This window comes from Vicia villosa, linkage group LG1 (assembly GCF_029867415.1).
Source record: "Vicia villosa cultivar HV-30 ecotype Madison, WI linkage group LG1, Vvil1.0, whole genome shotgun sequence".
Lineage (NCBI taxonomy): Eukaryota > Viridiplantae > Streptophyta > Magnoliopsida > Fabales > Fabaceae > Vicia > Vicia villosa.
In genome coordinates, this window is record NC_081180.1 from 200,680,105 (window position 1) to 200,693,973 (window position 13,869).

Below are 13,869 nucleotides of genomic sequence, written 5' to 3' on the forward strand. Positions count from 1 at the left end.
TTCGGTGCTCACTATCCTTGTTTCAACTTAAACATCATTCTCGAAGCATGGCCATCAGTAGCCATTCTTTATCTTCAAAGATGGTCATCAGTAACCACCTCCTTCGAATTTCAGACCTTCGATGGACATTTCTTCCCAAACGAAATCTTCAGCTAACAACCACATGCATATGCATATTAATCTCATTGGTTATGGTTATTAGTTGATCTCATTGGTTAGTCTAGGGACTTCCAATGTGGATTGTATCCTTGTTGTGTTTTTGTACCTTACCGTGAAGAAAACCCCGGATCCTCTGTGGATCTGTTTGATTGTATGCACCCTGTAGAACCGAGTGAACCAATAAGATAGGGGAACTCACTAAGCTTTAGTAATCTCACCCCAATCCTCTTAATAATTTTCAGGAACAGGATGAAGTAGAAGAATTGCTAGATGATAATTATTGAAGACCGTGGATGAGGAGTAAGGATCCTCTCCATTTCTCAAAAGAAATGGAGGTGTCCATTACTATATTTTGGTGTATAAATGTGTAATTAATGTCACCACTTTTAAATATACGTGCATTTATATCTTTTATTTTCTTGAAAACTATAATAATGGACACCTCCATTTCTTTTGAGAAATGGAGAGGATCCTTACTCGTGGACGAGTTGATGGCAGGAAGACCTCGACAGACATCATCTTTCCGTTGTGCAATGTTTTAGACAAGCTGATTGTATACACTTTATACCGAGAGTTGACTTGTATGCGATTTTTATTTCTTGTCTTTTTTCCGCTTATGTATGTTTCTTGTACCATTTATAGCATCACTACATTATTCTAGACGAATATGTACGAGGTGTGACAGTTAGTATCAGAGCAGGTCGATTCTTGTCCCTGCCATGAAACATCACTAGCAATTCTCTTCTCCCTCACATGTGTGTGTTGCTAGCCTGATTTCTACTATCATAGTATTCAGTCGTTGAGCCTGACGAATCGGTAATTTTTTCCCAGAATTGTTGTTAGTAATATTTTGTTTTGAAATTTAACGATTTAACCATTTTGTTATAAGATTTTTTTGGAACTTTATGGTGGCTTTGCAATTCTCTATTTGTGATTGTTGTGTTTCAATCTTTTTATTTCTTATTGAAATTTTGTGATGACTCTATAGTTTTTTGTTTTTAGATTTGTTGTTAGTAATATTATTTTTCTAGATTTTTTTGGTGGATTTAGAGATTTTCTTTTGAGATTTTTTTTTGAAATATTTTTTTGGTCGATTAGGGATTTTTTTTCAGATTTGAAGATATATAATTTTTTTTCCAGATTTAGATAATAACATTGATATTATATTTGAAATTTGGATTTGGTAATTTTTTTTTCAAATTTGAAGATTCCCGATTTTTTATTCCAAATTTAGATAATAATGAGATTGATATTTGAATTTGGTATTTTTTATAGATTTAGTTATTCCAATAATTGATGAGTTTGAAATATGAATTTAGTAATTTTTTGTGTTATTCAATGAATTTATAAGAAAAATATGAATGTTTTTAAAGATGAAGAAGATAAAAAAGATGAATGTTTGAAGATGAAGATGAATATCAAACAAAATTAAGTATTCATATTATTTAAAAATAAAATATTTAATATAAAAAATATTAAAACACTACTAAATAAAATTGGATAAAAAATTAGTAATAGATTACCGGTCATCTATCATCATAGTTCTATACTTACGCAACACAAGTTTTATTTTTATGGGTCAAGTCTCCTTATATTCCCACTTCAGGCTTATAAAAAAAATAAAAAAAATTCCCACTTCATTACCAATGTAAGAAAGCCAAATGGCGAAATTAGGTAAAATTACTTCAGTGTAAAATATTTTGGAAACAACAAATAATTATATTATTTTATAATTAATTAAATGAGTTAAAATTAAATGGGATCTTATAATTAGTCGAATACATTACCCAATTTTTTGTGATGGGTAAAGAAGTTGTTCCGATAAATAAAGAGAATTTTTTTACCCACCTCCCTATGGGGGTGTTAGCTGAAGATTTCGTTTGGGAAGAATATCTTTCGAAGGTTGAAATTCGTAAGAAGATGGTTACTGATGACCATCTTTTGAGATCAAAAATGGCTACTGATGGCCATGTTCGAAAGTGATGGTTTAAGTTGGAGCGGAGACAGTTAGCACTGAAGCTAAATTCGAAAGGAATTTTCTTTGGGGACTTAGATGTTTTTTACGAAATATGCATAGTACTGATGCTTAGCGTATTTCTGTGGTATTCTTGATTCTGATCATGTTGCCACGCGTCGAAAGAAGATTCAGGCGGGATGATTTGAATTTCGAAGTAGTTTTATGTAACCGCACGAAGACAGATGGCATCCTTGGATTTTCTACGGGCAACGTGGTATTAGATTAGCGTAGGACCGTTAGGGTCGAAACTAGTATAAGAGAACGCGTTTCGCTGAGAAATGTACGTATGACACCACCATCAATTTAAATACATTTGCATTTTCCTTTATTCAAGTATCTTTTGATATTATTGCATTTCGTTTACTTCCTGCCATTTACATTCCTGCACTCTTTGTTTTCGTTTTATTTGATTTCGAAGCGTTTAAGTTTCTGTACTTTAAGATTCTTGCACTTTACAGTTTTGTCTTATATCTTATCTTTATTTTATCTTTCGCTGATGTTGTATTTACGTGTATAACAAGGTGATTGTTAATCTTTATTTCTTTGATTAAACATTCCTTATTTCGAGACAAGCCAATCATAGACATGATTCAAACTATCATGAATAACAACCTTTTTGACTATGTCCTAGGATCAATCTAGTCGATCCTGGGAGTAACCAAATCATATTTATTATAGTTTGGAAGACTAGCGGTTGTTTACCGGAAATCACCGTAAACAAATTGACACACCCGGTGGGACAGTGTCAAACAGATTGTTATTAATTGAGTGTTTTTGTTTTCTCTAGAAAATATCAAGACCTTGTATGAACCTTAGGAACGGTAAATTCACCAACAGTGCACAGCCGATTCCTAAACGAAAGTACAACAAGAAAATGGTCAATGTGGCCAGTGCAGGGGGAAATCAGGATCCCCCACAAGGTTCAGGAACGGTGGCTGCAAGTTCTACACATGTTTTGACTTCTGCTCTAGAAACCCAGGCTATACCGGTTTCGACGGAATCTGATCCTATAGGCAATTCCCAGGCGATACCTGAAAATACTACAGGGACGACAGGAACGCTCCCAGTTTCGAGTTCGACTTCTATTCCTTCATTAACAGGTACAAGCAAGATACCGCATTTCGCAACTAATACCACAAATCAGATGTTTACCCCAAGACCACCACCTGCCTCAGAGATGTGGAGATCCAATTTCCAATACGGAATGCCAAATTCATACATGACAGGATTAGGAGGAGCGGGGCCTACATACACTACAACTAACCCAATAGCGTTTTCGCCTAATGTTGGTTCAATAGGTCGAAGCGGGCAGAATACGAGTTTCTCTGCCCAAGTACCCCTTTTTACCACAAGTAGTCAAGCAGCATTTCGACAGGAAATGGATGCAAGTAACCATGATATGTTAGTAAACCTCGCTAAATAATTGGGGTCCATTTTGAATCCGTTAGCAACAAACATTGCTAGGACTAACCAAGATAATGAGGAAACTTTCCAAAAAATATCATCTCAAATGAATCGAATGGCGGATTTTTTAGGAGTTCCACAAAATAGACGAAGGAACAACCAATCAACTTATCAGGAGGGGCAACCCATTCTAGATCAAGTTAGACCCCCAGTACCACCCCCTAGGCCAACATCAGTCGAACAAAATCGAGTCGAACAAAACCAAGTGATAAACTTAAAAGCTCGAAATCAAACGACTAACGTTGGCCAACAAACAGTTACCCAACCACAACCTAATTTAGTGGTGGTAAGAAGAAACGAACATCCTGATGAAGTGGTACATAGGGTTAGGAGAGACAATCTGGCAACAGAGAACAACCTCACTGCCATGATCGAGAGAATAATGGCTAACAATGGCCTTAATACCGGCCTTCGACGCCCAAACTACACATCCCCAATAGCAGAATATATTATGCAAACGGAATTGCCAAGGGGTACCAAAGTACCAAAATTTACTAAGTTTTCAGGGGACACCAATGAATCTACCGTGGAGCACATAGCCAGATACCTGACGGAAGCAGGGGATCTAGCAGGGAACGAAGACTTAAGGATTAAATACTTCCCCAGTTCGCTGACAAAAAATGCTTTTGTTTGGTTCACTACGTTGCCCCCAAATTCCATAGATGCATGGGCACACTTGGAGAGATTATTCCATGAACAATTTTACATGGGTCAAACCAAGATAAGCTTGAAAGAATTGGCTAGCATCAAGAGGAAATTCACGGAGTCTATAGATGATCACTTGAACAGGTTCCGTTTGTTGAAATCAAGATGCTTCACGACTGTCCCAGAACATGAATTGGTTGAAATGGCTGCAGGTGGCCTAGATTATTCAATTCGAAAGAAACTGGATACTCAATACCTGAGAGATATGGCCCAATTGGCAGACAGAGTTCGACAAGTCGAACGGTTAAAAGTAGAAAAGGCCAGAGCAAGTAAGAGTTATAAGAAGGAGAGAGTAGCATACGTCGAAGCAGACGACGATGATGGCGAACCTTTCGAAGATTCGTACAACATGGAAGAGGTCGAAATAGATCTTGCTGAGTTAAAAGAAGCGCCTCCTTATTCTTGCAAATTGCTTACCCCTTCTAATGGAAAGAATCCAGTAGAGAATGACAAAAGCGATAGGTTTCCTAAGAAAACTTATACATTTGACGTCACTAAATGTGACGAAATATTTGACTTATTAGTGAAAGATGGCCAAATGATAGTACCTCCCAACTCAAAAATCCCTCCGTTGGAACAACGGAAGAAGCGAGGTTTTTGCAAATATCACGGGTTTTTAGGCCATAAAACTTCACAATGTTTTCTTTTCAGGGATTTAATTCAGAATGCTATCAAGGATGGACATCTGAAATTTGCCGACAAAAACAAGAACCCTATGAAGATTGATACAGACCCTTTGAATGTGGTTGACACTAACTTGTGTGAACCATTTGACGTCAACATGGTGGAAGTATCTGAAGTTGATGCTGCTGAATCGGAGATAATTGCAGGTGAAAAGCAGGCTACTGAAGGCCTAAATGCCAATTCGATCTTCAATACTGAGGTTGAAGGATCCTTTGGTTCTGAAATGACTGAAGATCTGAAAGGAAAAACAAGTGAGGCCACTGAAGACCTCACAGTAAAGCTTCAGCAAATACGAATTTCTGAGGCTCCTCCGGTGGGTGTTAACATGGTCAATGTCAGACGCCCTTTATCTGAAATTGAAGAACTAGAAAAATGGCTGATAAGGGAGAAAGGAAACATTGAAATCCCGCCAAGGGGGAACAGTCTGAAGGATTATCTCTGGGATTGCCACGTCAAAAATGGTGGAAAAAGGCTGATGTGCCCAAGATGTTCAGTTATGTTAAATCGAAGGGTTCAAGCCAACTTCGAAAGGGCCCTACGAGAAAGAATGGAGCAGCCTTGGAGAGGAGGAAATTTGTTGCTAAAAGTATATCCAAGGTCTGAAGAAAGCTTGGTTGGCTTTTTAGTCAGATGTCACAACGACAACTCTGAAGTTGCACTGTGCCCTAGATGTGGTGCAGTCTATGACGAACTACTAGCAAGATCATTCGAAAGGGTGTATCTCTACATGGGTCGGGAGACACAGGGACTTCGTCCTAATTTGTTTACGTTCGACAACTGGACCCCTGCGAAGAGGCCTGACAGCCCACACCCTAGAGCTCGAAGGGTCACCTTCAGAGTCCTCGCAGATATACCCAGAGATAGATGGATGCAAGCTGGTGCCAGAACCAACAAATGGCGAGGTTGGGACCAAGGAGGAAGAACTGCAGTGGCATATAGGAAGCAATTCCAGGCTTCCAATCGAGAGATGTACAGGTTAAACTACAAAGGCAAGAATCCTATGTCCAGATCCCAATGGAATGGTACCAGAGGATGAAGAAGGCCCAAAGGGAATACAAACCAAGGGAGACTAGAGAATCAAGTAGCAATCAGATCCCAATCCAAGGGGCAAGGACAAGTAAACCTCCAGTGGAGCGTAAGTTATTCAATTCTGAAAATGAGAAAGAAGAAGAAAAGATGCATTCCAACCCTTGGAAGGAAGACGATAGGCTGACAATGACTTCGACTCAGACGGAGTATCGTCTATAAATCTCAATTGCAATGTTGTGTCAGTACTCCCTCATGAGTTTAACCAAGAAACTGGAGTTGAAGATTGTGAGGAAGCTGATGAGGAAGAGATGGCAAGACATAGACCTGTATGTTATTATGTGTTGAACAATGGGGCAGTCGAAGAGTAGAACGCTTTCTTCGAAAGGCCTGATGAAGAGGAGATCAAAGTTACTACATGGCTGAAGTCAATCAGGTCAATAAAACTAGTTTCGACAGGAATCTGGCGAACATAGGACCTTGTCATGCTGCTGAAGACATATACACTCCAAACCGAAATGCTTTGTACTATTTGTCTTTACATCCTAATGGATTCCAATGGAATAGAGAGATAATGGATGGTCCAGAAGATATCCCACCAGCGGAGCATTCACCACCAATACGGCCAACAGGCTGGGATGATGACGTTGTCGATGTCTGAGTCATCCTTCTTCGAAAAGATTTCGGCTTATATAGCCGAGAACAAAAGAAAAACGGCTCTTGAAGCCGAATTATCAAACATGATGGTTAACGCAGTTCCAAGAAAGGAAGAAATGACAGATTCGGGGATACACATGATCCCTCAATCCCTTGAAGATCCAGGTCAAGACGAAGTGATCTCAGGAGAAGGATCGGGTCAAAGATTAGACGCAATCTACGACGAAGAGCCTTTGGGATTCGAGAAAGACCCAATGGGGGAAAATATCAAAATGTTAGCCCAAGATCCACTCGAAGAAGTAAATATCGGAGATGGAGATCAAAAGAGGGTAACATATATCAGTGCAAAATTGGCGCCAACGCTGAAGGCAAAAGTCATCACGTTGTTGAAGGAGAACAAAGATTGCTTTGCATGGGACTACGATGAGATGCCTGGTCTAGGGCTAGATTTGGTCGAATTAAAGTTGCCAATAAAGGAAGGAAAAAAGCCCATCAAGCAAACTCCTAGGAGGTTCGCACCAAAAATTCATTCGAAGATCAAAGCAGAGGTCGAAAGACTTCTACGATGCAAGTTCATCAGAACCACGAGGTATGTTGAATGGATTACTAATATTGTACCGGTCATTAAAAAGAATGGTTCATTAAGAGTATGCATAGATTTTCGTGATCTTAATGCAGCAACGCCTAAAGATGAATATCCCATGCCTGTGGCAGAAATGTTAGTAGATTCAGCCGCAGGCTTCGAATACCTAAGTATGTTGGATGGATATTCTGGGTATAACCAAATATTCATTGCAGAAGAAGATGTGTCTAAAACAACTTTTCGCTGCCTAGGGGCCATAGGCACCAATGAATGGGTTGTAATGCCTTTTGGTCTTAAAATGCTGGGGCAACTTATCAAAGAGCAATGAATTCTATATTCCATGATTTCATAGAAACTTTTATGCAAGTATACATAGATGACATTGTGGTGAAATCTGTTTCAGAAAATAGTCATCTTGACCATCTGAGCCAATCGTTCGAAAGAATGAGAAAACATGGCTTGAAGATGAACCCCCTTAAATGTGCTTTCTTTGTGCAGACTGGAGATTTCCTGGGCTTCGTGGTCCACAAAAAGGGAATAGAAATTAATCAAAATAAAACAAAGGCTATTATGGAAACGAAGCCTCCATCCACGAAGAAAGAATTACAGTCTTTACTGGGAAAGATAAACTTCTTGAGAAGATTCATTTCCAACTTGAGTGGATGCACGCAAGCATTCTCTCCTCTACTTCGAATGAAGCAAGGAAAGTTCGAATGGAGTGCTGAACATCAAGAAGCTTTCGAGAAGATAAAGCAATACTTGACGCATCCACCAATCTTATCTCCCCCAAATGGGAAGAAACACATGCGCCTGTATATTTCAGCGTCAGATAATACAATAGGTAGCATGTTAGCACAAGAAGATGATAATGGCATCGAAAGAGCCATTTATTACTTAAGTAGGGTACTCAATGATGCAGAGACTAGGTATAGTGCAATAGAGAAACTCTGCCTTTGTTTATATTTCTCGTGTATCAAACTAAAGTATTATATAAAGCCAGTTGATGTTTATGTTTCGTCTCATTGTGATGTGATTAAACACATGCTATCAAAGCCTATATTGCACAGTCGAATTGGCAAATGGGCGTTGGCCCTCACTGAGTACTCTTTGATATTTCAACCCCTTAAAGCAATGAAAGGTCAAATTGTATCAGACTTCATTGTTGACCATGCAGTGGTCGAAAACCCCCAACAATACGTAGAATTAAAGCCTTGGAAGCTATACTTCGATGGTTCAACCCATAAGGAAGGGAATGGCGTTGGAATACTAATAATTTCTCCTGATGGAATTCCAACAAAGCTCAAGTATAAGATCGAAGGTCCCTTATGCTCCAACAATGAAGCTGAATACGAAGCATTGATTGCTGGACTTGAAGCTTTGTTAGAATTGGGGGCAACCAGAGTCGAAATTAAAGGAGACTCTGAACTAGTGATTAAGCAGCTGAAGAAAGAATACAAGTGTTCAAAGAAAATCTGATCATGTATTTTGTTATAGCAAATAGGCTGCTCAAAAAATTCGAGTATGTGGATCTAAATCACGTCTCCAGGTTAAAAAATCAAGAAGCGAATGATTTGGCCCAGTTAGCTTCAGGATACAGGGTATCAAAAGAGAAACTAGAAGAACTGATCGAAGTAAGAGGCAAGGCAATGGCTACCAGGCTCTCCCCAAGTGACTTGGAGAACTCACAATTAGGTTTTGCCAACAAGCAAGAGTTTGAAGTTTTGAATGTAGACTCTTTGGCAGACACAGACTGGAGAAGTCCAATTGTGAATTATTTGAAAGATCCTACGACAGACACGGATAGAAAGGTAAAATATCGAGCCTTATCATACTTCTTAATGGGAAATGAATTGTTTAAGAAAACCCCCGAAGGAGTTTTATTAAAATGTCTGGGCGAAGCGGAAGCGTATTTGGCTCTTTCAAATGTGCATAGCGGTGCATGTGGTGCACACCAAGCAGGACACAAAATGAAAGGGTTTTTATTTCGTTATGGAATGTATTGGCCCTCTATGTTGAAAGATTGCATAGAGTTTGCAAAAGGTTGTCAAGAATGTCAAGAGCATGCAGGTATTCAACATGCCCCTGCAAATGAGTTAAGTTCAATAATAAAACCATGGCCTTTCAGAGGTTGGGCATTAGACTTAATTGGAGAAATTCACCCCAAGTCTTCTAGAGGTCAAAGGTACATTTTTGTAGGAATAGACTACTTCACAAAATGGGTCGAAGCGATACCACTTGGGAATGTGGATCAGGAGGCTGTAATTGAGTTTATTCAAAAACACATCATATACAGATTCAGAATCCCAGAAAGTATAACCACAGATCAAGGATCAGTGTTCACTGGGCGAAAGATGCAAGACTTCGCCAAAGAAATGGGGTTCAAATTATTTACCTCTACGCCTTACTATGCTCAGGCAAATGGACAAGTCGAAGCAGCAAATAAAATAATAATTGGTCTCATAAAGAAACATGTAGGGAAAAAACCCAAGAACTGGCATAAGACTCTGGACCAAGCGCTTTGGGCTTGTCGAACATCGCCAAAAGAAGCTACAAACACAACGCCTTTCCAATTAACGTTTGGACATCATGCAGTACTCCCAGTCGAAATATACTTGCAATCTGTCAGAATCCAAAGGCAAGTAGAAATTCCTCCAAACACTTACTGGGAATTAATGATGAATGAATTAGTAGATTTGGACAAAGACAGACTTCGAGCATTGGAGATGATAAAAAGACAGAAAGAAAGAGTGTCCAGAGCATACAATAAAAAGGTGAAAGGTAAAACGTTTATTAATAATGACTTAGTTTGGAAAGCTATTTTACCTATAGATCGAAAGAATCAAGCACTTGGTAAATGGTCCCCACATTGGGAGGGACCCTTTCGAATCTTGAAAGTATTTTCAAACAACGCTTACGAAATAGAAGAATTGGCAGAAGATCGTAGGATTTTAAGGGTAAATGGAAAGTATCTGAAAAGATACAAACCAAGCATGCATGAAGTAAAGATTCTTGCAAAAACGTAGATATTCGAGGTACGTTGCGTAGGCCAAAATGGTGGAACTAACACCAAAATGGTTGTATGTTCAAACAAACATGCATGGTAAGTACAGTAAGAAGGCCAAAGAAACGTCAAAACTTTTTTTTTCATTAATACCAAAGGAGTACATGCGTTACAGAGAAGTTGGTTCCCAAAAAACATTGAAGATTACAAAATGCAAAACATAAAGCCTAAAACAACCCAACTCCTAGTTTATCCTTTGATCTAAGCCCTCTAGAGATAGCAGGGGCAAGCTTTCCGCCTCGAACATGTCCAAAGATCCAGAACTGCGCATCCTTCTCACTATCCCTTTCTTAAGGAACATGTAAGATAAGAGTCTTCCATATGGAAGGCATGTTACTACGCCTTGTCGAGCAGCAGCCATGGAAACTACTTCAACAAGTCCTTTGAAGATCATCAGAGGAAAGTTGATTTTCTTCCCACGGAGGGCACAGAGTATAAACTCTAAATCCTCCACAATGATGCTATTTTGATCATGGTTTCGTGGACGAAAGTTGCCCACGAGGAGTTGATGCCAAACCCTGATGACCTTGGCGCTAAAAGGATCATTGTCCATAAGAGTCCTCAACATAAGATGAGTGGTCATGTTGAAGGTATTGTCGTCAAAAGTCTCCCCAGAATTGTTGCATCTCAGCAGGTTGGAGATGGTGGAGGGAGTGATAGTGATATGGGCCCTTCGAACCTCAGAAACGATAGTGGTTCTGCCTTCCGGATCTATGCGCAGAAACGCAAACATCCAAAAGTCCGCTAACATATTGGGATAAACAGATCCCTCCAGCATTTCATAGTAAGACTCAAGATCTTGGTTAGCAAAAAGGGCGCTAAGACTTATGAAGTTTTCATCAAGCTCTTCTTCAGAAAGTTTGAATTCTTTCTTAATGCAAGCCCTGATGTTAGCATGAGTTAGGGATAGTGCCATTTGGAGAAGAAGAGTTGGAAAAGGTTTTGTCTGATTCTGTGTTTGAGAGAATGCAAGAAGGAGCAAAGTTTTGGGACAAAGAGTTTGAAGAAAGTGTGAAGGAAGAAGTGGAATGCCAACCCTTTATATAGAATAAGATTACAGTAGAGGAACGGTTTGTTTTAATGATTGATTGGACTGCGTTTGGTATTCCAAAGAGAAGTTATGGCTTCCGCCGTTTCCCGCCCTTGGAAGTTGAAATATAATCATGATAAGAACTTATGCACGCACGTCTCAAAGAGACGTTTTGGAAAAGGTGACGTCAGCTTTCAATGATGGTTACGGCTAAGGGTAGTAGAAACGTCAAGTCTAGTCTCAAAGGGCTGCGAAGGATAATCATGTCACGTGGTTACATTTATTAAAATTACTGTGAAAGTGGAAAAAGTATATTTTGGCAAGTTTTAGAGAATTGCTAAGATATTGCTTATGATATTTGCAAGATAAAATATGTGGGAAGATTGAAAGATAAAGTTGCACATACATATATATATATATATATATATATATATATATATATATATATATATATTCTTGGAGAAATTTGATTACAGAACAAGATAAGTACGCAGCACAAAAAAGAGTACAAGGTTCGAGGCAACTAATTAAAATCTTGGGGAAGGTTATCTTTTATCTTCGAGTACTGGATCTCCCATAAGCACATATGACGTTCGATCAATGCATGTTGTCTTTTCAGTTCTTCGATCTCTGGCACTAGCTGCTGTGCCGTCTCGAAGTTTCGAATCCCTGACTGCGCCACTTCAGTTAATTCATCTTGATTAGTTTTTCGGATTTCTACCTGACGAGACTGGGCACCCTTTATCTTCCCTTTGAGTTGCTCAATTTCTTTCTTCCAAGTTTTGATATTTGTCTCACACTCTTCGTATTCCCGTTGGTTCTTCGAACGCTCGAGCTTAAGGGTTTCAACCTTCTTCGTTGCATCGTTAGCAGCTGCCCATGAAGAACTGTGAGAAGTCATTTTTGCCGTGAGCTGTCCGTCAATATCCCGTTTTCGAAGGAGATTAGATTGGAGTTGCTCAATCAGAGAACTCAATTAGACAATTACTTCTGAGATTTCCACCAGAACAAGAAGTAAGTCCACTTTCTTCAGAAGGTTGTTTAGACCATAATATTTGGTGGAATCCTTGCTGAGAGCTTCGACGAGGTTGGTTTCAAAGAACTTCTCTCTTATCTGACGAAGGAGCTTAGGAATATCATCCTTGTCACCAGCACCTGCCAAGATAGTCGAAGAAGTTCCAAGAGACGAAGCGCTATCGATACTCATCATGGTCTTGAGGAAGCTCACAGGATCAGTCTTCTTGAGTTGCTCCAGTTCTGAGGGAGTAGGCATCGCAGGAGCTTGCTTCGAAATAGTCACAGGACTGACCGTAGTTCCAAGGTTTGAGTTTTCATTAGAACCAGGTGTAGCCAGTTTGGAAGTTTCTTCTGCAACATCCTGTTCAGATATAGTGTCTTCGCTGCCAGGTGGTTGTCCATCTACGTTACCACTATTCGAACATTGTGGATTTTCCTCCATAGTTTCATCTTGATGAGTGGGTGGAGACTCATCATTTGAATGGCTTTCTTCAGCAGACGCAGTCGGAATGATGGTTGCAAGAGGTTGATGGTCTTCGAGGACGGGGGAAAGTACATGAGATTCGTGTTGAGAAACACCTGTGATGGACAGTCAGGATCGATTAAAACGAAAAGGCAGAAAATTCATCAGTCATTCGAAAGAGCAGATATTTACCGCGAAGTTTGTCAAGGTCAATGTGTAAACTTGAGGCTTTGAGATCAGAAGTAGCGGCACCAGCATCATCCTACATTTACAAGGTAAAATGTGAGCTTAATCATTGGAATTAGAATGTAAAGAAATGATTAAATGATGAAACCCGAAATACCTTGGTTGGAATGTTGTCTGGACTGGAGTTATGACTCTCCATAATGGGGATAGTGCTAGTGGCCTTTAAAGGTGAGTCCTCGGAGGATACCTTATCACTTGAAGTAGTGAGCTTCGAAGTCCCAGATCCCTTTCCTTTGGCTGAAGGGGTAGCAGCTTTTTGTTTTTTTTTCTTTATCGTTTGTCTGGTGCGAGGAGGAGATTTATCTTCACCGTCTGAGTCGGCTGGTGGAGGAGTTTTTCGTTTCGAAGGCGCTGGAGGCTTCGAGTTCTGAAGTGCATATTAAAACCAAGTGAGTGACATTCATAAAATTTACAGGCTAAAATATAAGGTATCCATGTACCGTAGGTTTTTTGCCAGTAGTGACAGAATCACTCCCACTCGCCCTGGTTTTCCTCGAAGTCCCAGAACCCCTTTGTACAGGGGCTTCCTTGATTTGTCTCCTTCGAGCAACAGCTGTGAACAAAATATAAATCAGTACTTCAATGAAAAAGGGGGAATTAGTCGAAGAATTATCTAAACCCCAACCTTCAGGCATTGGAGTCAAAACGCGAACGTGCTCAATATCTATATGAAGATGTCCTTTGAAAGTATCCAGGGTATGCTTAGTCGGGACCTCTCGTTCAGCGCGTTTTTTTAGTTTGTTCTTGAAGAATTTTC